This window comes from Triturus cristatus, chromosome 1_1 (genome assembly GCF_964204655.1).
Source record: "Triturus cristatus chromosome 1_1, aTriCri1.1, whole genome shotgun sequence".
Taxonomy (NCBI): domain Eukaryota; kingdom Metazoa; phylum Chordata; class Amphibia; order Caudata; family Salamandridae; genus Triturus; species Triturus cristatus.
In genome coordinates this window covers 584877634-584903648 of record NC_140579.1, presented here as the reverse complement: position 1 = coordinate 584903648, position 26015 = coordinate 584877634, and positions in this window count along the sequence as shown.

The window sequence follows — 26015 nt, the reverse complement described above, 5'->3', positions numbered from 1 at the left end:
GTCCAGCCCTAACTGCCAAGCCAGGTCCTCCCTAGACTGGAAACAAGCATCCTAATACCGGTTCCAGGGTTTCACCCCTTTTCAGCCAGGATAGCTTGATTCCAGTGGCATGGAGAGCACGGGACCCACGTCCGGGCACACCCGTCCCACTCGGGGTGACAAATGCAAAAACAACAGTTGATGGACAGAATGTAATACAATGTCATACATTTACCCCAGTACAGAGATCTGAGTCTAAATCCATTTTTTTGCTCACCATGCCATTCCAGTTTGAACACAGCCATATGCAAATCAGTCTTGAACCTGTGCCTCATGGGAACAGTCCAACCCGAACTGCCAAGCCAGGTCTTCCCAAGACTGGAAACAAGCATTCTAGGACCGTTTTCGGGGTTCACCCCTCCTCAGCCAGGATAAGTTGATTCCAGTGGCATGTAGAGCACGGGACCCACGTCTGGGCATACCCGTCCCACTCGGGGTGACAAATGCAAAAACAACAGTTGATGGACAGAATGCAGAACAATGTCATACATTCACCCCAGTACAGAGATCTGGGCCTAAATCCATCAATTTTTTGCTCACCATGCCATTCCAGTTCTAACCCAGCGACATGCAAATCAGTCGTGACCCTGTGCCTCATGGGAACACTCCAGCCTGAACTGCCAAGCCAGGTCCTCCCTAAACTGGAAACAATTATCGTAGGACCGGTTTCAGGGTTTCACCCATCTTCAGCCAGGTTAGCTTGATTCCAGTGGCATGGAGAGCATGGGACCCACGTCTGGGCCTACTCGTCCCACTCAAGGTGACAAATACAAAAAGAACAGTTGATGAACAGAATGAAGAACAATGTCATACATTCACCCCATAACAGCGATCTGGGCCTAAATCCATTGTTTTTTTGCTCACCATGCCATTCCAGTCTGAACCCAGCCATATGCAAATCAGTCTTGAACCTGTGCTTCATGGGAACAGTCCAACCCGAACTGCCAAGCCGGGTCTTCCCAAGACTGGAAACTAGCATGCTAGGACCGTTTTCGGGGTTTCACCCCTCCTCAGCCAGGATAGGTTGATTCCAGTGGCATGTAGAGCACGGGAACCATGTCTGGGCATACCCGTCCCACTCAGGGTGACAAATGCAAATACAACAGTTGATGGACAGAATGCAGAACAATGTCATACATTCACCCCAGTACAGAGATCTGGGCCTAAATCCATCGTTTTTTTGCTCACCATGACATTCCAGTCTGAACCCAGCCATATGCAATTCAGTCTTGACCCTGTGCCTCATGGGAGCAGTCCAGCCTGAACTGCCAAGCCAGGTCTTCCCAAGACTGGAAACAAGATTCCTAGGATGTTTTATGGGTTTCACACCTCTTCAGCCAGGATAGCTTGATTCCAGTGGCATGGAGAGCACGGGGCCCACGTCTGGGCATATATCTCCCACTTGGAGTGACAAATGCAAAAACAACAGTTGATGGACAGAATGCAGAACAATGTCATACATTCACCCCAGTACAGAGATCTGGGTCTAAATCCATCGTTTTTTTTCTCACCATGCCATTCCAGTTTGAACCCGGCCATATGCAAATCAGTCTTGACCCTGTGCCTCATGGGAACAGTCCAGACCGAACTGCCAAGCCAGGTCCTCACTAGACTGGAAACAAGCATCCTAGGACCAGTTTCTTGATTTCACCCCTCTTCAGCCATTATAGCTTGATTCCAGTGGCATGGAGAGCACGGGACCAACGTCTGGGCATACCCGTCCCACTTGGGGTGACAAATGCAAAAACAACAGTTGATGGACAGAATGTAGAACAATGTCATACATTCACCCCAGTAAATCCATTGTTTTTTTGCTCACCATGCCATTCCAGTCTGAACCCAGCCATATGCAAATCAGTCTTGAACCTGTGCCTCATGGGAACAGTCCAACCCGAACTTCCAAGCCAGGTCTTCCCTAGACTGGAAACAGGCATACTAGGACCGGTTTCGGGGCTTCACCCCTCTTCAGCCAGGATAGCTTGATTCCAGTGGCATGGAGAGCACAGGACCCACTTCTGGGCATACCTCTCCCACTTGGGATGACTAATACAAAAACAACAGTTGATGGACAGAATGCAGAACAATTTCATACATTCACCCCAGTACAGAGATCTGGGCCTAAATCCATCGTTTTTTTGCTCACCATGACATTCCAGTCTGAACCCAGCCATATGTAATTCAGTCTTGACCCTGTGCCTCATGGGAGCAGTCCAGCCTGAACTGCCAAGCCAGGTCTTCCCAAGACTGGAAACAAGCATCCTAGGACCGTTTTATGGGTTTCACACCTCTTCAGCCAGGATTGCTTGATTCCAGTGGCATGGAGAGCACGGGGCCCACGTCTGGGCATACATCTCCCACTTGGAGCGACAAATGCAAAAACAACAGTTGATGGACAGAATGCAGAACAATGTCATATATTCACCCCAGTACAGAGATCTGGGTCTAAATCCATCGTTTTTTTGCTCACCATGCCATTGCAGTTTGAACCCGGCCATATGCAAATCAGTCTTGACCCTGTGCCTCATGGGAACAGTCCAGACCGAACTGCCAAGCCAGGTCCTCCCTAGACTGGAAACAAGCATCCTAGGACCGGTTTCTTGATTTCACCCCTCTTCAGCCATTATAGCTTGATTCCAGTGGCATGGAGAGCACGGGACCAACGTCTGGGCATACCCGTCCCACTTGGGGTGACAAATGCAAAAACAACTGTTGATGGACAGAATGTAGAACAATGTCATACATTCACCCCAGTAAATCCATTGTTTTTTTGCTCACCATGCCATTCCAGTCTGAACCCAGCCATATGCTAATCAGTCTTGATCCTGTGCCTCATGGGAGCGGTCCAGCCCGAACTGCCAAGCCAGGTCTTCCTTAGACTGGAAACAAGCATCCTAGGACCGTTTTCGGGGTTTCACCCCTCTTCAGCCAGGATAGCTTGATTCCAGTGGCATGGAGAGCACGGGACCCACGTCTGAGAATACATCTCCCACTTGGGATGACAAATACAAAAACAACAGTTGATGGACAGAATGCAGAACAATGTCATACATTCTCCCCAGTACAGAGATCTGGGCCTAAATCCATCATTTTTTTGCTCACCATGCCATTCCTGTCTGAACCCAGCCATATGCAAATCTGTCCTGACCCTGTGCCTCATGGGAACAGTCCAGCCCGAACTGCCAAGCCAGGTCCTCCCTAGACTGGAAAAGGGCATGCTAGGACCTGTTTCGGGGTTTCACCCCTCTTCAGCCAGGATAGCTTGATCACAGTGGCATGGAGAGCATGGGACCCACGTGTGGGCATACCCGTCCCACTTGGGGTGACAAATGCAAAAACAACAGTTGATGGACAGAATGCAGAACAATGTCATACATTCACCCCAGTGCAGAGATCTGGGCCTAAATCCATCGTTTTTTTGCTCACCATGCCATTCCAGTTTAAATCCAGCCATATGCAAATCAGTCTTGACCCTGTGTCTCATGGGTACTGTCCAGCCCTAACTGCCAAGCCAGGTCCTCCCTTGACTGGAAACAAGCATCCTAATACCGGTTCTGGGGTTTCACCCCTCTTCAGCCAGGATAGCTTGTTTCTAGTGGCATGGGGGCACGGGACCCACGTCTGGGCATAACTCTACCACTTTGGGTGACAAATGCAAAAACACCAGTTGATGGACAGAATGCAGAACAATGTCATACATTCACCCCAGTACAGAGATCTGGGCCTAAATCCATCATTTTTTTGCACACCATGCCATTCCTGTCTGAACCCAGCCATATGCAAATCAGTCCTGACCCTGTGCCTCACGGGAACAGTCCAGCCCGAACTGCCAAGCCAGGTCCTCCCTAGAGTGGAAACAAGCATGCTAGGACCTGTTTCGGGGTTTCACCCCTCTTCAGCCAGGATAGCTTGATCACAGTGGCATGGAGAGCATGCGACCCACGTCTGGGCATACCCATCCCACTCGGGGTGACAAATGCAAAAACAACAGTTGATGGACAGAATGCAAAACAATGTCATACATTCAGCCCAGTACAGAGATCTGGGCCTAAATCCATCGTTTTTTTGCTCACCATGCCATTCCAGTTTGAACCCAGCCATATGCAAATCAGTCTTGACCCTGTGTCTCATGGGTACTGTCCAGCCCTAACTGCCAAGCCAGGTCCTCCCTTGACTGGAAACAAGCATCCTAATACCGGTTCCGGGGTTTCACCCCTCTTCAGCCAGGATAGCTTGTTTCTAGTGGCATGGGGGGCACGGGACCCACGTCTGGGCATAACTCTACCACTTTGGGTGACAAATGCAAAAACACCAGTTGATGGACAGAATGCAGAACAATGTCATACATTCACCCCAGTACAGAGATCTGGGCCTAAATCCATCATTTTTTTGCACACCATGCCATTCCTGTCTGAACCCAGCCATATGCAAATCAGTCCTGACCCTGTGCCTCACGGGAACAGTCCAGCCCGAACTGCCAAGCCAGGTCCTCCCTAGAGTGGAAACAAGCATGCTAGGACCTGTTTCGGGGTTTCACCCCTCTTCAGCCAGGATAGCTTGATCACAGTGGCATGGAGAGCATGGGACCCACGTCTGGGCATACCCATCCCACTCGGGGTGACAAATGCAAAAACAACAGTTGATGGACAGAATGCAAAACAATGTCATACATTCAGCCCAGTACAGAGATCTGGGCCTAAATCCATCGTTTTTTTGCTCACCATGCCATTCCAGTTTGAACCCAGCCATATGCAAATCAGTCTTGACCCTGTGTCTCATGGGTACAGTCCAGCCCTAACTGCCAAGCCAGGTCCTCCCTAGACTGGAAACAAGCATCCTAATACCGGTTCCGGGGTTTCACCCCTTTTCAGCCAGGATAGCTTGATTCCAGTGGCATGGAGAGCACGGGACCCACGTCTGGGCATAACTCTCCCACTTTGGGTGACAAATGCAAAAAACACCAGTTGATGGACAGAATGCAGAACAATGTCATACATTCACCCCAGTACAGAGATTTGGGCCTAAATCCATCGTTTTTTTGCTCACCATGCCATTCCAGTTTGAACCCAGCCATATGCAAATCAGTCTTGACCCTGTGTCTCATGGGTACAGTCCAGCCCGAACTGCCAAGCCAGGTCCTCCCTAGACTGGAAACAAGCATCGTAGGACTGGTGTCAGGGCTTCACCCCTCTTCAGCCAGGTTACCTTGATTCCAGTGGCATGGAGAGCATGGGACCCATGTCTGGGCATACGCGTCCCACTCGAGGTGACAAATGCAAAAATAACAGTTGATGGACAGAATAAAGAACAATGGCATACATTCACCCCATTACAGAGATCTGGGCCTAAATCCATTGTTTTTTTGCTCACCATGCAATTCCAGTCTGAACCCAGCCACATGCAAATCAGTCTTGAACCTGTGCCTCATGGGAACAGTCCAACCCGAACTGCCAAGCCAGGTCTTCCCAAGACTGGAAACAAGAATGCTAGGAACGTTTTTGGGGTTTCACCCCTCCTCAGCCAGGATAGGTTGATTCCAGTGACATGTAGAGCACGGGACCCACGTCTGGGCATACCCATCCCACTCGGGGTGACAAATGCAAAAACAACAGTTGATGGACAGAATGCAGAACAATGTCATACATTCACCCCAGTACAGAGATCTGGGCCTAAATCCATCAATTTTTTGCTCACCATGCCATTCCAGTTTGAATCCAGCCATATGCAAATCAGTCTTGACCCTGTGTCTCATGGGTACAGTCCAGCCCTAACTGCCAAGCCAGGTCCTCCCTAGACTGGAAACAAGCATCCTAATACCGGTTCCAGAGTTTAACCCCTTTTCAGCCAGAATAGCTTGATTCCAGTGGCATGGAGAGCACGGGGCCCACATCTGGGCATACCTCTCCCACTTGGGGTGACAAATGCAAAAACAACAGTTGATGGACAGAATGCAGAATAATGTCATACATTTACCCCAGTACAGAGATCTGGACCCAAATCCATCATTTTTTTTCTCACCTTGCCATTCTAGTCTGAACCCAGCCATATGCAAATCGGTCTTGACCATGTGCCTCATGGGAACAGTCCAACCCGAACTGCCAAGCCAGGTCCTCCCTAGACTGGAAACAAGCATCCTAGGACCGGTTTCGGAGCTTCACCCCTCTTCAGCCAGGATAGCTTGATCACAGTGGCATGGAGAACATGGGACCCACGTCCGGGCATACCCGTCCCACTCGGGGTGACAAATGCAAAAACAACAGTTGATGGACAGAATGTAATACAATGTCATACATTTACCCCAGTACAGAGATCTGAGTCTAAATCCATTTTATTTGCTCACCATGCCATTCCAGTTTGAACACAGCCATATGCAAATCAGTCTTGAACCTGTGCCTCATGGGAACAGTCCAACCCGAACTGCCAAGCCAGGTCTTCCCAAGACTAGAAACAAGCATGCTAGGACCATTTTCGGGGTTTCACCGCTCCTCAGCCAGGATAGGCTGATTCCAGTGGCATGTAGAGCACGGGACCCACGTCTGGGCATACCCGTCCCACTCGGGGTGCCAAATGCAAAAACAACAGTTGATGGTCAGAATGCAGAACAATGTCATACATTCTCCCCAGTACAGATATCTGGGCATAAATCCATCAATTTTTTGCTCACCATGCCATTCCAGTTTGAACCCAGCCATATGCAATTCAGTCTTGACCCTGTGCCTCATGGGAGCAGTCCAGCCTGAACTGCCAAACCAGGTCTTCCCAAGACTGGAAACAAGCATCCTAGGATGTTTTATGGGTTTCACACCTCTTCAGCCAGGATAGCTTGATTCCAGTGGCATGGAGAGCACGGGGCCCACGTCTGGGCATACATCTCCCACTTGGAGTGACAAATGCAAAAACAACAGTTGATGGACAGAATGCAGAACAATGTCATACATTAACCCCAGTACAGAGATCTGGGTCTAAATCCATCGTTTTTTTGCTCACCATGCCATTCCAGTTTGAACACGGCCATATGCAAATCAGTCTTGACCCTGTGCCTCATGGGAACAGTCCAGACCGAACTGCCAAGCCAGGTCCTCCCTAGACTGGAAACAAGCATCCTAGGACCGGTTTCTTGATTTCAACCCTCTTCAGCCATTATAGCTTGATTCCAGTGGCATGGAGAGCACGGGACCAATGTCTGGGCATACCCGTCCCACTTGGGGTGACAAATGCAAAAACAACAGTTGATGGACAAGAATGTAGAACAATGTCATACATTCACCCCAGTAAATCCATTGTTTTTTTGCTCACCATGCCATTCCAGTCTGAACCCAGCCATATGCAAATCAGTCTTGAACCTGTGCCTCATGGGAACAGTCCAACCCGAACTTCCAAGCCAGGTCTTCCCTAGACTGGAAACAGGCATACTAGGACCGGTTTCGGGGCTTCACCCCTCTTCAGCCAGGATAGCTTGATTCCAGTGGCATGGAGAGCACAGGACCCACTTCTGGGCATACCTCTCCCACTTGGGATGACAAATACAAAAACAACAGTTGATGGACAGAATGCAGAACAATTTCATACATTCACCCCAGTACAGAGATCTGGGCCTAAATCCACCGTTTTTTTGCTCACCATGACATTCCAGTCTGAACCCAGCCATATGCAATTCAGTCTTGACCCTGTGCCTCATGGGAGCAGTCCAGCCTGAACTGCCAAGCCAGGTCTTCCCAAGACTGGAAACAAGCATCCTAGGACCGTTTCATGGGTTTCACACCTCTTCAGCCAGGATAGCTTGATTCCAGTGGCATGGAGAGCACGGGGCCCACGTCTGGGCATACATCTCCCACTTGGAGTGACAAATGCAAAAACAACAGTTGATGGACAGAATGCAGAACAATGTCATACATTCACCCCAGTACAGAGATCTGGGTCTAAATCCATCGTTTTTTTGCTCACCATGCCATTCCAGTTTGAACCCGGCCATATGCAAATCAGTCTTGACCCTGTGCCTCATGGGAACAGTCCAGACTGAACTGCCAAGCCAGGTCCTCCCTAGACTGGAAACAAGCATCCTAGGACCGGTTTCTTGATTTCACCCCTCTTCAGCCATTATAGCTTGATTCCAGTGGCATGGAGAGCACGGGACCAACGTCTGGGCATACCCGTCCCACTTGGGGTGACAAATGCAAAAACAACTGTTGATGGACAGAATGTAGAACAATGTCATACATTCACCCCAGTAAATCCATTGTTTTTTTGCTCACCATGCCATTCCAGTCTGAACCCAGCCATATGCAAATCAGTCTTGAACCTGTGCCTCATGGGAACAGTCCAACCCGAACTGCCAAGCCAGGTCTTCCCTAGACTGGAAACAGGCATACTAGGACCGGTTTCGGGGCTTCACCCTTCTTCAGCCAGGATAGCTTGATTCCAGTGGCATGGAGAGCACAGGACCCACTTCTAGGCATACCTCTCCCACTTGGGATGACAAATACAAAAACAACAGTTGATGGACAGAATGCAGAACAATGTCATACATTCTCCCCAGTACAGAGATCTGGGCCTAAATCCATAATTTTTTTGTTCACCATGCCATTCCAGTCTGAACCCAGCCATATGCTAATCAGTCTTGATCCTGTGCCTCATGGGAGCGGTCCAGCCCGAACTGCCAAGCCAGGTCTTCCCTAGACTGGAAACAAGCATCCTAGGACCGTTTTCGGGGTTTTACCCCTCTTCAGCCAGGATAGCTTGATTCCAGTGGCATGGAGAACACGGGACCCACGTCTGGGCATACCCGTCCCACTCGGGGTGACAAATGCAAAAACAACAGTTGATGGATAGGATGCAGAACAATGTAATACATTCACCCCAGTACAGAGATCTGGGCCTAAATCCATCGTTTTTTTCCTCACCGTGCCATTCCAGTTCGAACCCAGCGATATTCAAATCAGTCATGACCCTGTGCCTCATGGGAACAGTCCAGCCTGAACTGCCAAGCCAGGTCCTCCCTAGACTGGAAACAAGCATCGTAGGACCGGTTTCAGGGTTTCACCCCTCTTCAGCCAGGTTAGCTTGATTCCAGTGGCATGGAGAGCATGGGACCCACGTCTGGGCATACCCATCCCACTCGGGGTGACAAATGCAAAAACAACAGTTGATGGACAGAATGCAGAACAATGTCATACTTTCACCCCAGTACAGCGATCTGGGCCTAAATCCATCAATTTTTTGCTCACCATGCCATTCCAGTTTGAATCCAGCCATATGCAAATCAGTCTTGACCCTGTGTCTCATGGGTACAGTCCAGCCCTAACTGCCAAGCCAGGTCCTCCCTAGACTGGAAACAAGCATCCTAATACCGGTTCCAGGGTTTCACCCCTTTTCAGCCAGAATAGCTTGATTCCAGTGGCATGGAGAGCACGGGGCCCACATCTGGACATACCTCTCCCACTTGGGGTGACAAATGCAAAAACAACAGTTGATGGACAGAATGCAGAATAATGTCATACATTTACCCCAGTACAGAGATCTGGACTCAAATCCATCATTTTTTTGCTCACCTTGCCATTCTAGTCTGAACCCAGCGATATGCAAATCGGTCTTGACCCTGTGCCTCATGGGAACAGTCCAGCCCGAACTGCCAAGCCAGGTCCTCCCTAGACTGGAAACAAGCATCCTAGGACCGGTTTCGGGGCTTCACCCCTCTTCAGCCAGGATAGCTTGATCAAAGTGGCATGGAGAACATGGGACCCACGTCCGGGCATACCCGTCCCACTCGGGGTGACAAAAGCAAAAACAACAGTTGATGGACAGAATGTAATACAATGTCATACCTTTACCCCAGTACAGAGATCTGAGTCTAAATCCATTTTTTTTGCTCACCATGCCATTCCAGTTTGAACACAGCCATATGCAAATCAGTCTTGAACCTGTGCCTCATGGGAACAGTCCAACCCGAACTGCCAAGCCAGGTCTTCCCAAGACTAGAAACAAGCATGCTAGGACTATTTTCGGGGTTTCACCGCTCCTCAGCCAGGATAGGCTGATTCCAGTGGCATGTGGAGCACGGGACCCACGTCTGGGCATACCCGTCCCACTCGGGGTGACAAATGCAATAACAACAGTTGTTGGATAGAATGCAGAACAATGTCATACATTCACCCCAGTACAGAGATCTGGCCTAAATCCACCGTTTTTTGGCTCACCATGCTATTCCAGTCTGAACCCAGCCATATGCAAATCCGTCTTGACTCTGTGCCTCATGGGAACAGTCCAGCCCAAACTGCCAAGCCAGGTCCTCCCTAGACTAGAAGCAAGCATCCTAGGACCGGTTTCGGGGTTTCACCTCTCTTCAGCCAGGATTGCTTGATTCCAGTGGCATGGAGAGCACGAGACCCACGTCTGGGCATACCTCTCCCACTTGGGATGACAAATACAAAAACAACAGTTGATAGACAGAATGCAGAACAATGTCATACATTCACCCCAGTATAGAGATATGGGTCTAAATCCATCGTTTTTTTCCTCACCGTGCCATTCCAGTTCGAACCCAGTGACATGCAAATCAGTCGTGACCCTGTGCCTCATGGGAACACTCCAGCCTGAACTGCCAAGCCAGGTCCTCCCTAAACTGGAAACAAACATCGTAGGACCGGTTTCAGGGTTTCACCCATCTTCAGCTAGGTTAGCTTGATTCCAGTGGCATGGAGAGCATGGGACCCACGTCTGGGCCTACTCGTCCCATTCAAGGTGACAAATACAAAAAGAACAGTTGATGAACAGAATGAAGAACAATGTCATACATTCACCCCATAACAGAGATCTGGGCCTAAATCCATTGTTTTTTTGCTCACCAAGCCATTCCAGTCTGAACCCAGCCATATGCAAATCAGTCTTGAACCTGTGCTTCATGGGAACAGTCCAACCCGAACTGCCAAGCCGGGTCTTCCCAAGACTGGAAACAAGCATGCTAGGACCGTTTTCGGGGTTTCACCCCTCCTCAGCCAGGATAGGTTGATTCCAGTGGCATGTAGAGCACGGGACCCATGTCTGGGCATACCTCTCCCACTTGGGGTGACAAATACAAAAACAACAGTTGATAGACAGAATGCAGAACAATGTCATACATTCACCCCAGTATAGAGATATGGGTCTAAATCCATCGTTTTTTTCCTCACCGTGCCATTCCAGTTCGAACCCAGTGACATGCAAATCAGTCGTGACCCTGTGCCTCATGGGAACACTCCAGCCTGAACTGCCAAGCCAGGTCCTCCCTAAACTGGAAACAAACATCGTAGGACCGGTTTCAGGGTTTCACCCATCTTCAGCTAGGTTAGCTTGATTCCAGTGGCATGGAGAGCATGGGACCCACGTCTGGGCCTACTCGTCCCATTCAAGGTGACAAATACAAAAAGAACAGTTGATGAACAGAATGAAGAACAATGTCATACATTCACCCCATAACAGAGATCTGGGCCTAAATCCATTGTTTTTTTGCTCACCAAGCCATTCCAGTCTGAACCCAGCCATATGCAAATCAGTCTTGAACCTGTGCTTCATGGGAACAGTCCAACCCGAACTGCCAAGCCGGGTCTTCCCAAGACTGGAAACAAGCATGCTAGGACCGTTTTCGGGGTTTCACCCCTCCTCAGCCAGGATAGGTTGATTCCAGTGGCATGTAGAGCACGGGACCCATGTCTGGGCATACCCGTCCCACTCAGGTTGACAAATGCAAATACAACAGTTGATAGACAGAATGCAGAACAATGTCATACATTTACCCCAGTACAGAGATCTGGGCCTAAATCCATCGTTTTTTTGCTCACCATGACATTCCAGTCTGAACCCAGCCATATGCAATTCAGTCTTGACCCTGTGCCTCATGGGAGCAGTCCAGCCTGAACTGCCAAGCCAGGTCTTCCCAAGACTGGAAACAAGCATCCTGGGACCGTTTTATGGGTTTCACACCTCTTCAGCCAGGATAGCTTGATTCCAGTGGCATGGAGAGCACGGGACCCACGTCTGGGCATACATCTCCCACTTGGAGTGTCAAATGCAAAAACAACAGTTGATGGACAGAATACAGAACAATGTCATACATTCACCCCAGTACAGAGATCTTGGTCTAAATCCATCGTTTTTTGCTCACCATGCCATTCCAGTTTGAACCCGGCCATATGCAAATCAGTCTTGACCCTGTGCCTCATGGGAACAGTCCAGAACGAACTGCCAAGCCAGGTCCTCCCTAGACTGGAAACAAGCATCCTAGGACCGGTTTCTTGATTTCACCCCTCTTCAGCCATTATAGCTTGATTTCAGTGGCATGGAGAGCAAGGGACCAACGTCTGGGCATACCCGTCCCACTTGGGGTGACAAATGCAAAAACAACAGTTGATGGACAGAATGTAGAACAATGTCATACATTCACCCCAGTAAATCCATTGTTTTTTTGCTCACCATGCCATTCCAGTCTGAACCCAGCTATATGCAAATCAGTCTTGAACCTGTGCCTCATGGGAACAGTCCAACCCGAACTGCCAAGCCAGGTCTTCCCTAGACTGGAAACAGGCATCCTAGGACCGGTTTCGGGCTTCACCCATCTTCAGCCAGGATAGCTTGATTCCAGTGGCATGGAGAGCACAGGACCCACTTCTGGGCATACCTCTCCCACTTGGGATGACAAATACAAAAACAACAGTTGATGGACAGAATGCAGAACAATTTCATACATTCACCCCAGTACAGAGATCTGGACCTAAATCCATAATTTTTTTGTTCACCATGCCATTCCAGTCTGAACCCAGCCATATGCTAATCAGTCTTGATCCTGTGCCTCATGGGAGCGGTCCAGCCCGAACTGCCAAGCCAGGTCTTCCCAAGACTGGAAACAAGCATCCTAGGACCGTTTTCGGGGTTTCACCCCTCTTCAGCCAGGATAGCTTGATTCCAGTGGCATGGAGAGCACGGGACCCACGTCTGAGCATACATCTCCCACTTGGAGTGACAAATGCAAAAACAACAGTTGATGGACAGAATGCAGAACAATGTCATACATTCACCCCAGTACAGTGATCTGGGCCTAAGTCAACCATTTTTTTGCTCACCATGGCATTCCAGGCTGAACCCAGCCATATGCTAGTCAGTCTTAACACTGTACCTCATGGGAACAGTCAAGCCCGAACTGCCAAGCCAGGTCCTCCCTAGACTGGAAACAAGCATCGTAGGACCAGTTTCAGGGTTGCACCCCTCTTCAGCCAGGTTAGCTTGATTCCAGTGGCATGAAGAGCATGGGACTAACGTCTGGGCATACTCGTCCCACTCGAGGTGACAAATGCAAAAAGAACAGTTGATGGACAGAATGAAGAACAATGTCAAACATTCACCCCAGTACAGAGATCTGGGCCTAAATCCATCATTTTTTTGCTCACCATGCCATTCCTGTCTGAACCTAGCCATATGCAAATCTGTCCTGACCCTGTGCCTCATGGGAACAGTCCAGCCTGAACTGCCTAGCCAGGTCCTCCCTAGACTGGAAATAAGCATGCTAGGACCTGTGTCGGGGTTTCACCCCTCTTCAGCCAGGATAGCTTGATCACAGTGGCATGGAGAGCATGGGACCCATGTCTGGGCATACCCGTTTCACTCGGGGTGACAAATGCAAAAACAACAGCTGATGGACAGAATGCAGAACAATGTCATACATTCACCCCAGTACAGAGATCTGGGCCTAAATCCATCGTTTTTTTGCTCACCATGCCATTCCAGTTTGAACCCAGCCATATGCAAATCAGTCTTCACCCTGTGTCTCATGGGTACAGTCCAGCCCTAACTGCCAAGCCAGGTCCTCCCTAGACTGGAAACAAGCGTCCTAATACCGGTTCCGGGGTTTCACCCCTCTTCAGCCAGGATAGCTTGATTCTAGTGGCATGGGGAGCACGGGACCCACGTCTGGGCATAACTCTCCCACTTTGGGTGACAAATGCAAAAACACCAGTTGATGAACAGAATGCAGAACAATGTCATACATTCACCCCAGTACAGAGATCTGGGCCTAAATCCATCATTTTTTTGCTCACCATGCCATTCCTGTCTGAACCCAGCCATATGCAAATCGATCCTGACCCTGTGCCTCATGGGAACAGTCCAGCCCGAACTGCCAAGCCAGGTCCTCCCTAGACTGGAAACAAGCATGCTAGGACCTGTTTCCGGGTTTTACCCCTCTTCAGCCAGGATAGCTTGATCACAGTGGCATGGAGAGCATGGGACCCACGTCTGGGCATACCCATCCCACTCGGGGTGACAAATGCAAAAACAACAGTTGATGGACAGAATGCAAAACAATGTCATACATTCAGCCCAGTACAGAGATCTGGGACCAAATCCATTGTTTTTTTCCTCACCGTGCCATTCCAGTTCGATCCCAGCGATATTCAAATCAGTCATGACCCTGTGCCTCATGGGAACAGTCCAGCCTGAACTGCCAAGCCAGGTCCTCCCTAGACTGGAAACAAGCATCGTAGGACCGGTTTCAGGGTTTCACCCCTCTTCAGCCAGGTTAGCTTGATTCCAGTGGCATGTAGAGCACGGGACCCACGTCTGGGCATACCCGTCCCACTCGGGGTGACAAATGCAAAAACAACAGTTGATGGACAGAATGCAGAACAATGTCATACATTCACCCCAGTACAGAGATCTGGGCCTAAATCCATCAAATTTTGCTCACCATGCCATTCCAGTTTGAATCCAGCCATATGCAAATCAGTCTTGACCCTGTGTCTCATGGGAACAGTCCAGCCGTAACTGCCAAGCCAGGTCCTCCCTAGACTGGAGACAAGCATTCTAATACCGGTTCCGGGGTTTCACCCCTTTTCAGCCAGGATAGCTTGATTCCAGTGGCATGGAGAGCACGGGACCCACATCTGGGCATACCTCTCCCACTTGGGGTGACAAATGCAAAAACAACAGTTGATGGACAGAATGCAGAATAATGTCATACATTTACCCCAGTACAGAGATCTGGGCCCAAATCCATCATTTTGTTGCTCACCATGCCATTCTAGTCTGAACCCAGACATATGCAAATCAGTCTTGAACCTGTGCCTCATGGGAACAGTCCAACACGAACTGCCAAGCCAGGTCTTCCCAAGACTGGAAACCAGCATGCTAGGACCGTTTTCGGGGTTTCACCCCTCCTCAGCCAGGATAGGTTGATTCCAGTGGCATGTAGAGCACGGGACCCACGTCTGGGCATACCCGTCCCACTCGGGGTGACAAATGCAAAAACAACAGTTGATGGACAGAATGCAGAACAATGTCATACATTTACCCCAGTACAGAGATCTGGGCCTAAATCCATCAATTTTTTGCTCACCATGCCTTTCCAGTTTGAACCCAGCCATATGCAAATCAGTCTTGACCCTGTGTCTCATGGGTACAGTCCAGCCCTAACTGCCAATCCAGGTCCTCCCTAGACTGGAAACAAGCATCCTAATACCGGTTCCGGGGTTTCACCCCTTTTCAGCCAGGATAGCTTGATTCCAGTGGCATGGAGAGCACGGGACCCACATCTGGGCATACCTCTCCCACTTGGGGTGACAAATGCAAAAACAACAGTTGATGGACAGAATGCAGAATAATGTCATACATTCACCCCAGTACAGAGATCTGGGCTCAAATCCATCATTTTTTTGCTCACCATGACATTCCAGTCTGAACCCAGCCATATGTAAATCGGTCTTGACCCTGTGCCTCATGGGAACAGTCCATCCCGAACTGCCAAGCCAGGTCTTCCCACGACTGGAAACAAGCATCATTGGACTGTTGTCATTGTTTCACCCCTATTCAGCCCGGATAGCTTGATTCCAGTGGCATGGAGAGCACAGGCCCCACGTCTGGGCCTACCCGTCCCACTCGGGGTGACAAATGCAATAACAACAGTTGTTGGATAGAATGCAGAACAATGTCATACATTCACCCCAGTACAGAGATCTTGGCCTAAATCCACAGTTTTTTGGCACACCATGCTATTCCAGTCTGAACCCAGCCATATGCAAATCCGTCTTGACTCTGTGCCTCATGGGAACAGTCCTGCCCAAACTGCCAAGCCAGGTCCTCCCGAGACTAGAAACAAGCATCCTAGGACCGGTTTCGGGGTTTCACCCCTCTTCAGCCAGGATTGCTAGATTCCAGTGGCATGGAGAGCACGGGACCCACGTCTGGGCATACCTCTCCCACTTGGGGTGACAAATACAAAAACAACAGTTGATAGACAGAATGCAGAACAATGTCATACATTCACCCCAGTATAGAGATCTGGGCCTAAATCAATAGTTTTTTTCCTCACCGTGCCATTCCAGTTCGAACCCAGTGACATGCAAATCAGTCGTGACCCTGTGCCTCATGGGAACACTCCAGCCTGAACTGCCAAGCCAAGTCCTCCCTAAACTGGAAACAAACATCGTAGGACCGGTTTCAGGGTTTCACCCATCTTCAGCCAGGTTAGCTTGATTCCAGTGGCATGGAGAGCATGGGACCCACGTCTGGGCCTACTCGTCCCACTCAAGGTGACAAATACAAAAAGAACAGTTGATGAACAGAATGAAGAACAATGTCATACATTCACCCCATAACAGAGATCTGGGCCTAAATCCATAGTTTTTTTGCTCACCATGCCATTCCAGTCTGAACCCAGCCATATGCAAATCAGTCTTGAACCTGTGCCTCATGGGAACAGTCCAACCCGAACTGCCAAGTCGGGTCTTCCCAAGACTGGAAACAAGCATGCTAGGACTGTTTTAGGTTGATTTCAGTGGCATGTAGAGCATAGGACCCATGTCTGGGCATACCCGTCCCACTCAGGGTGACAAATGCAAATACAACACTTGATGGACAGAATGCAGAACAATGTCATACATTCACCCCAGTACAGAGATCTGGGCCTAAATCCATCGTTTTTTTCCTCACCATGACATTCCAGTCTGAACCCAGCCATATGCTATTCAGTCTTGACCCTGTGCCTCATGGGAGCAGTCCAGCCTGAACTGCCAAGCCAGGTCCTCCCTAGACTGGAAATAAGCATGCTAGGACCTGTGTCGGGGTTTCACCCCTCTTCAGCCAGGATAGCTTGATCACAGTGGCATGGAGAGCATGGGACCCATGTCTGGGCATACCCGTTCCACTCGGGGTGACAAATGCAAAAACAACAGCTGATGGACAGAATGCAGAACAATGTCATACATTCACCCCAGTACAGAGATCTGGGCCTAAATCCATCGTTTTTTTGCTCACCATGCCATTCCAGTTTGAACCCAGCCATATGCAAATCAGTCTTCACCCTGTGTCTCATGGGTACAGTCCAGCCCTAACTGCCAAGCCAGGTCCTCCCTAGACTGGAAACAAGCGTCCTAATACCGGTTCCGGGGTTTCACCCCTCTTCAGCCAGGATAGCTTGATTCTAGTGGCATGGGGAGCACGGGACCCACGTCTGGGCATAACTCTCCCACTTTGGGTGACAAATGCAAAAACACCAGTTGATGAACAGAATGCAGAACAATGTCATACATTCACCCCAGTACAGAGATCTGGGCCTAAATCCATCATTTTTTTGCTCACCATGCCATTCCTGTCTGAACCCAGCCATATGCAAATCGATCCTGACCCTGTGCCTCATGGGAACAGTCCAGCCCGAACTGCCAAGCCAGGTCCTCCCTAGACTGGAAACAAGCATGCTAGGACCTGTTTCGGGGTTTTACCCCTCTTCAGCCAGGATAGCTTGATCACAGTGGCATGGAGAGCATGGGACCCACGTCTGGGCATACCCATCCCACTCGGGGTGACAAATGCAAAAACAACAGTTGATGGACAGAATGCAAAACAATCTCATACATTCAGCCCAGTACAGAGATCTGGGACCAAATCCATTGTTTTTTTCCTCACCGTGCCATTCCAGTTCGATCCCAGCGATATTCAAATCAGTCATGACCCTGTGCCTCATGGGAACAGTCCAGCCTGAACTGCCAAGCCAGGTCCTCCCTAGACTGGAAACAAGCATCGTAGGACCGGTTTCAGGGTTTCACCCCTCTTCAGCCAGGTTAGCTTGATTCCAGTGGCATGTAGAGCACGGGACCCACGTCTGGGCATACCCGTCCCACTCGGGGTGACAAATGCAAAAACAACAGTTGATGGACAGAATGCAGAACAATGTCATACATTCACCCCAGTACAGAGATCTGGGCCTAAATCCATCAAATTTTGCTCACCATGCTATTCCAGTTTGAATCCAGCCATATGCAAATCAGTCTTGACCCTGTGTCTCATGGGAACAGTCCAGCCGTAACTGCCAAGCCAGGTCCTCCCTAGACTGGAGACAAGCATTCTAATACCGGTTCCGGGGTTTCACCCCTTTTCAGCCAGGATAGCTTGATTCCAGTGGCATGGAGAGCACGGGACCCACATCTGGGCATACCTCTCCCACTTGGGGTGACAAATGCAAAAACAACAGTTGATGGACAGAATGCAGAATAATGTCATACATTTACCCCAGTACAGAGATCTGGGCCCAAATCCATCATTTTGTTGCTCACCATGCCATTCTAGTCTGAACCCAGCCATATGCAAATCAATCTTGAACCTGTGCCTCATGGGAACAGTCCAACACGAACTGCCAAGCCAGGTCTTCCCAAGACTGGAAACCAGCATGCTAGGACCGTTTTCGGGGTTTCACCCCTCCTCAGCCAGGATAGGTTGATTCCAGTGGCATGTAGAGCACGGGACCCACGTCTGGGCATACCTGTCCCACTCGGGGTGACAAATGCAAAAACAACAGTTGATGGACAGAATGCAGAACAATGTCATACATTTACCCCAGTACAGAGATCTGGGCCTAAATCCATCAATTTTTTGCTCACCATGCCATTCCAGTTTGAACCCAGCCATATGCAAATCAGTCTTGACCCTGTGTCTCATGGGTACAGTCCAGCCCTAACTGCCAATCCAGGTCCTCCCTAGACTGGAAACAAGCATCCTAATACCGGTTCCGGGGTTTCACCCCTTTTCAGCCAGGATAGCTTGATTCCAGTGGCATGGAGAGCACGGGACCCACATCTGGGCATACCTCTCCCACTTGGGGTGACAAATGCAAAAACAACAGTTGATGGACAGAATGCAGAATAATGTCATACATTCACCCCAGTACAGAGATCTGGGCCCAAATCCATCATTTTTTTGCTCACCATGCCATTCCAGTCTGAACCCAGCCATATGTAAATCGGTCTTGACCCTGTGCCTCATGGGAACAGTCCAGCCCGAACTGCCAAGCCAGGTCCTCCCTAGACTGGAAACAAGCATGCTAGGACCTGTTTCGGGGTTTTACCCCTCTTCAGCCAGGATAGCTTGATCACAGTGGCATGGAGAGCATGGGACCCACGTCTGGGCATACCCATCCCACTCGGGGTGACAAATGCAAAAACAACAGTTGATGGACAGAATGCAAAACAATCTCATACATTCAGCCCAGTACAGAGATCTGGGACCAAATCCATTGTTTTTTTCCTCACCGTGCCATTCCAGTTCGATCCCAGCGATATTCAAATCAGTCATGACCCTGTGCCTCATGGGAACAGTCCAGCCTGAACTGCCAAGCCAGGTCCTCCCTAGACTGGAAACAAGCATCGTAGGACCGGTTTCAGGGTTTCACCCCTCTTCAGCCAGGTTAGCTTGATTCCAGTGGCATGTAGAGCACGGGACCCACGTCTGGGCATACCCGTCCCACTCGGGGTGACAAATGCAAAAACAACAGTTGATGGACAGAATGCAGAACAATGTCATACATTCACCCCAGTACAGAGATCTGGGCCTAAATCCATCAAATTTTGCTCACCATGCTATTCCAGTTTGAATCCAGCCATATGCAAATCAGTCTTGACCCTGTGTCTCATGGGAACAGTCCAGCCGTAACTGCCAAGCCAGGTCCTCCCTAGACTGGAGACAAGCATTCTAATACCGGTTCCGGGGTTTCACCCCTTTTCAGCCAGGATAGCTTGATTCCAGTGGCATGGAGAGCACGGGACCCACATCTGGGCATACCTCTCCCACTTGGGGTGACAAATGCAAAAACAACAGTTGATGGACAGAATGCAGAATAATGTCATACATTTACCCCAGTACAGAGATCTGGGCCCAAATCCATCATTTTGTTGCTCACCATGCCATTCTAGTCTGAACCCAGCCATATGCAAATCAATCTTGAACCTGTGCCTCATGGGAACAGTCCAACACGAACTGCCAAGCCAGGTCTTCCCAAGACTGGAAACCAGCATGCTAGGACCGTTTTCGGGGTTTCACCCCTCCTCAGCCAGGATAGGTTGATTCCAGTGGCATGTAGAGCACGGGACCCACGTCTGGGCATACCTGTCCCACTCGGGGTGACAAATGCAAAAACAACAGTTGATGGACAGAATGCAGAACAATGTCATACATTTACCCCAGTACAGAGATCTGGGCCTAAATCCATCAATTTTTTGCTCACCATGCCATTCCAGTTTGAACCCAGCCATATGCAAATCAGTCTTGACCCTGTGTCTCATGGGTACAGTCCAGCCCTAACTGCCAATCCAGGTCCTCCCTAGACTGGAAACAAGCATCCTAATACCGGTTCCGGGGTTTCACCCCTTTTCAGCCAGGATAGCTTGATTCCAGTGGCATGGAGAGCACGGGACCCACATCTGGGCATACCTCTCCCACTTGGGGTGACAAATGCAAAAACAACAGTTGATGGACAGAATGCAGAATAATGTCATACATTCACCCCAGTACAGAGATCTGGGCCCAAATCCATCATTTTTTTGCTCACCATGCCATTCCAGTCTGAACCCAGCCATATGTAAATCGGTCTTGACCCTGTGCCTCATGGGAACAGTCCATCCCGAACTGCCAAGCCAGGTCTTCCCACGACTGGAAACAAGCATCATTGGACTGTTGTCATTGTTTCACCCCTATTCAGCCCGGATAGCTTGATTCCAGTGGCATGGAGAGCACAGGCCCCACGTCTGGGCCTACCCGTCCCACTCGGGGTGACAAATGCAATAACAACAGTTGTTGGATAGAATGCAGAACAATGTCATACATTCACCCCAGTACAGAGATCTTGGCCTAAATCCACCGTTTTTTGGCTCACCATGCTATTCCAGTCTGAACCCAGCCATATGCAAATCCGTCTTGACTCTGTGCCTCATGGGAACAGTCCTGCCCAAACTGCCAAGCCAGGTCCTCCCGAGACTAGAAACAAGCATCCTAGGACCGGTTTCGGGGTTTCACCCCTCTTCAGCCAGGATTGCTAGATTCCAGTGGCATGGAGAGCACGGGACCCACGTCTGGGCATACCTCTCCCACTTGGGGTGACAAATACAAAAACAACAGTTGATAGACAGAATGCAGAACAATGTCATACATTCACCCCAGTATAGAGATCTGGGCCTAAATCAATAGTTTTTTTCCTCACCGTGCCATTCCAGTTCGAACCCAGTGACATGCAAATCAGTCGTGACCCTGTGCCTCATGGGAACACTCCAGCCTGAACTGCCAAGCCAAGTCCTCCCTAAACTGGAAACAAACATCGTAGGACCGGTTTCAGGGTTTCACCCATCTTCAGCCAGGTTAGCTTGATTCCAGTGGCATGGAGAGCATGGGACCCACGTCTGGGCCTGCTCGTCCCACTCAAGGTGACAAATACAAAAAGAACAGTTGATGAACAGAATGAAGAACAATGTCATACATTCACCCCATAACAGAGATCTGGGCCTAAATCCATAGTTTTTTTGCTCACCATGCCATTCCAGTCTGAACCCAGCCATATGCAAATCAGTCTTGAACCTGTGCCTCATGGGAACAGTCCAACCCGAACTGCCAAGTCGGGTCTTCCCAAGACTGGAAACAAGCATGCTAGGACTGTTTTAGGTTGATTTCAGTGGCATGTAGAGCATAGGACCCATGTCTGGGCATACCCGTCCCACTCAGGGTGACAAATGCAAATACAACACTTGATGGACAGAATGCAGAACAATGTCATACATTCACCCCAGTACAGAGATCTGGGCCTAAATCCATCGTTTTTTTCCTCACCATGACATTCCAGTCTGAACCCAGCCATATGCTATTCAGTCTTGACCCTGTGCCTCATGGGAGCAGTCCAGCCTGAACTGCCAAGCCAGGTCTTCCCAAGACTGGAAACAAGCATCCTAGGACCGTTTTATGGGTTTCACACCTCTTCAGCCAGGATAGCTTGATTCCAGTGGCATGGAGAGCATGGGACCCACGTCTGGGCATACATCTCCCACTTAGAGTGACAAATGCAAAAACAACAGTTGATGGACAGAATGCAGAACAATGTCATACATTCACCCCAGTACAGAGATCTGGGCCTAAGTCCATAATTTTTTTACTGACCATGCCATTCCAGTCTGAACCCAGCATATGGAAATTAGTCTTGACACTGTGCCTCATGGGAACAGTCCAGCCCAAACTGCCAAGCCAGGTCCTCCCTAGACTAGAAACAAGTATCCTAGGACCGGTTTCGGGGTTTCACCCCTCTTCAGCCAGGATAGCTTGATTCCAGTGGCATGGAGAGCACGGGAACCACGTCTGGGCATACCCGTCCCACTTGGGGGTGACAAATGCAAAAACAACAGTTGATGGATAGAATGCAGAACAATGTCATTTATTCACCAAAGTACAGAGATCTAGGTCTAAATCCATCGTTTTTTTGCTCACCATGCCATTCCAGTTTGAACCCGCCCATATGCAAATCAGTCTTGACCCTGTGCCTCATGGGAACAGTTCAGACCGAACTGCCAAGCCAGGTCCTCCCTAGACTGGACACAAGCATCCTAGGACCGGTTTCGGGGTTTCACCCCTCTTCAGCCAGGATAGCTTGATTCCAGTGGCATAGAGTGCACGTGACCCACGTCTGGGCATACCCGTCCCACTCTGGGTGACAAATGCAAATACAACAGTTGATGGACAGAATGCAGAACAATGTCATACATTCACCCCAGTACAGAGATATGGGCCTAAATCCACCGTTTTTTTACTCACCATGCCATTCCAGTTCGAACCCAGCGACATGCAAATCAGTCGTGACCCTGTGCCTCATGGGAACACTCCAGCCTGAACTGCCAAGCCAGGTCCTCCCTAAACTGGAAACAAACATCGTAGGACCGGTTTCAGGGTTTCACCCATCTTCAGCCAGGTTAGCTTGATTCCAGTGGCATGGAGAGCATGGGACCCACGTCTGGGCCTACTCGTCCCACTCAAGGTGACAAATACAAAAAGAATAGTTGATGAACAGAATCAAGAACAATATCATACATTCACCCCATAACAGAGATCTGGGCCTAAATCCATAGTTTTTTTGCTCACCATGCCATTCCAGTCTGAACCCAGCCATATGCAAATCAGTCTTGAACCTGTGCCTCATGGGAACAGTCCAACCCGAATTGCCATGCCGGGTCTTCCCAAGACTGGAAACAAGCATGCTAGGACCGTTTTAGGTTGATTCCAGTGGCGTGTAGAGCACGGGACCCATGTCTGGGCATACCCGTCCCACTCAGGGTGACAAATGCAAATACAACAGTTGATGGACAGAATGCAGAACAATGTCATACATTCACCCAGTACAGAGATCTGGGCCTAAATCCATCGTTTTTTTCCTCACCATGACATTCCAGTCTGAACCCAGCCATATGCAATTCAGTCTTGACCCTGTGCCTCATGGGAGCAGTCCAGCCTGAACTGCCAAGCCAGGTCTTCCCAAGACTGGAAACAAGCATCCTAGGACCGTTTTATGGGTTTCACACCTCTTCAGGCAGGATAGCTTGATTCCAGTGGCATGGAGAGCACGGGACCCACGTCTGGGCATACATCTCCCACTTGGAGTGACAAATGCAAAAACAACAGTTGATGGACAGAATGCAGAACAATGTCATACATTCACCCCAGTACAGAGATCTGGGCCTAAGTCCATCATTTTTTTACTGACCTTGCCATTCCAGTCTGAACCCAGCATATGCAAATCAGTCTTGACCCTGTGCCTCATGGGAACAGTTCAGACCAAACTGCCAAGCCAGGTCCTCCCTAGACTGGACACAAGCATCCTAGGACCGGTTTCGGGGTTTCACCCCTCTTCAGCCAGGATAGCTTGATTCCAGTGGCATAGAGTGCACGTGACCCACGTCTGGGCATACCCGTCCCACTCGGGGTGACAAATGCAAATACAACAGTTGATGGACAGAATGCAGAACAATGTCATACATTCACCCCAGTACAGAGATATGGGCCTAAATCCACCGTTGTTTTACTCACCATTCTATTCCAGTTTGAACCCAGCCATATGCAAATCAGTCTTGACCCTGTGCCTCATGAGAACAGTCTAGCCCGAACTGCCAAGCCAGGTCCTCCCTAGACTGGAAACAAGCATCATAGGACCGGTTTCTTGATTTCACCCCTCTTCAGCCATTATAGCTTGATTCCAGTGGCATGGAGAACACGGGATCCACATCTGGGCATACCTCTCCCACTTGGGGTGACAAATGCAAAAACAACAGTTGATGGACAGAATGCAGAATAATGTCATACATTCACCCCAGTACAGAGATCTGGGCCCAAATCCATCATTTTTTTGCTCACCATGCCATTCCAGTCTGAACCCAGCCATATGTAAATCGGTCTTGACCCTGTGCCTCATGGGAACAGTCCATCCCGAACTGCCAAGCCAGGTCTTCCCACGACTGGAAACAAGCATCATTGGACTGTTGTCATTGTTTCAACCCTATTCAGCCCGGATAGCTTGATTCCAGTGGCATGGAGAGCACAGGCCCCACGTCTGGGCCTACCTCTCCCACTTGGGGTGACAAATACAAAAACAACAGTTGATAGACAGAATGCAGAACAATGTCATACATTCACCCCAGTATAGAGATCTGGGCCTAAATCAATAGTTTTTTTCCTCACCGTGCCATTCCAGTTCGAACCCAGTGACATGCAAATCAGTCGTGACCCTGTGCCTCATGGGAACACTCCAGCCTGAACTGCCAAGCCAAGTCCTCCCTAAACTGGAAACAAACATCGTAGGACCGGTTTCAGGGTTTCACCCATCTTCAGCCAGGTTAGCTTGATTCCAGTGGCATGGAGAGCATGGGACCCACGTCTGGGCCTACTCGTCCCACTCAAGGTGACAAATACAAAAAGAACAGTTGATGAACAGAATGAAGAACAATGTCATACATTCACCCCATAACAGAGATCTGGGCCTAAATCCATAGTTTTTTTGCTCACCATGCCATTCCAGTCTGAACCCAGCCATATGCAAATCAGTCTTGAACCTGTGCCTCATGGGAACAGTCCAACCCGAACTGCCAAGTCGGGTCTTCCCAAGACTGGAAACAAGCATGCTAGGACTGTTTTAGGTTGATTTCAGTGGCATGTAGAGCATAGGACCCATGTCTGGGCATACCCGTCCCACTCAGGGTGACAAATGCAAATACAACACTTGATGGACAGAATGCAGAACAATGTCATACATTCACCCCAGTACAGAGATCTGGGCCTAAATCCATCGTTTTTTTCCTCACCATGACATTCCAGTCTGAACCCAGCCATATGCTATTCAGTCTTGACCCTGTGCCTCATGGGAGCAGTCCAGCCTGAACTGCCAAGCCAGGTCTTCCCAAGACTGGAAACAAGCATCCTAGGACCGTTTTATGGGTTTCACACCTCTTCAGCCAGGATAGCTTGATTCCAGTGGCATGGAGAGCATGGGACCCACGTCTGGGCATACATCTCCCACTTGGAGTGACAAATGCAAAAACAACAGTTGATGGACAGAATGCAGAACAATGTCATACATTCACCCCAGTACAGAGATCTGGGCCTAAGTCCATAATTTTTTTACTGACCATGCCATTCCAGTCTGAACCCAGCATATGGAAATTAGTCTTGAC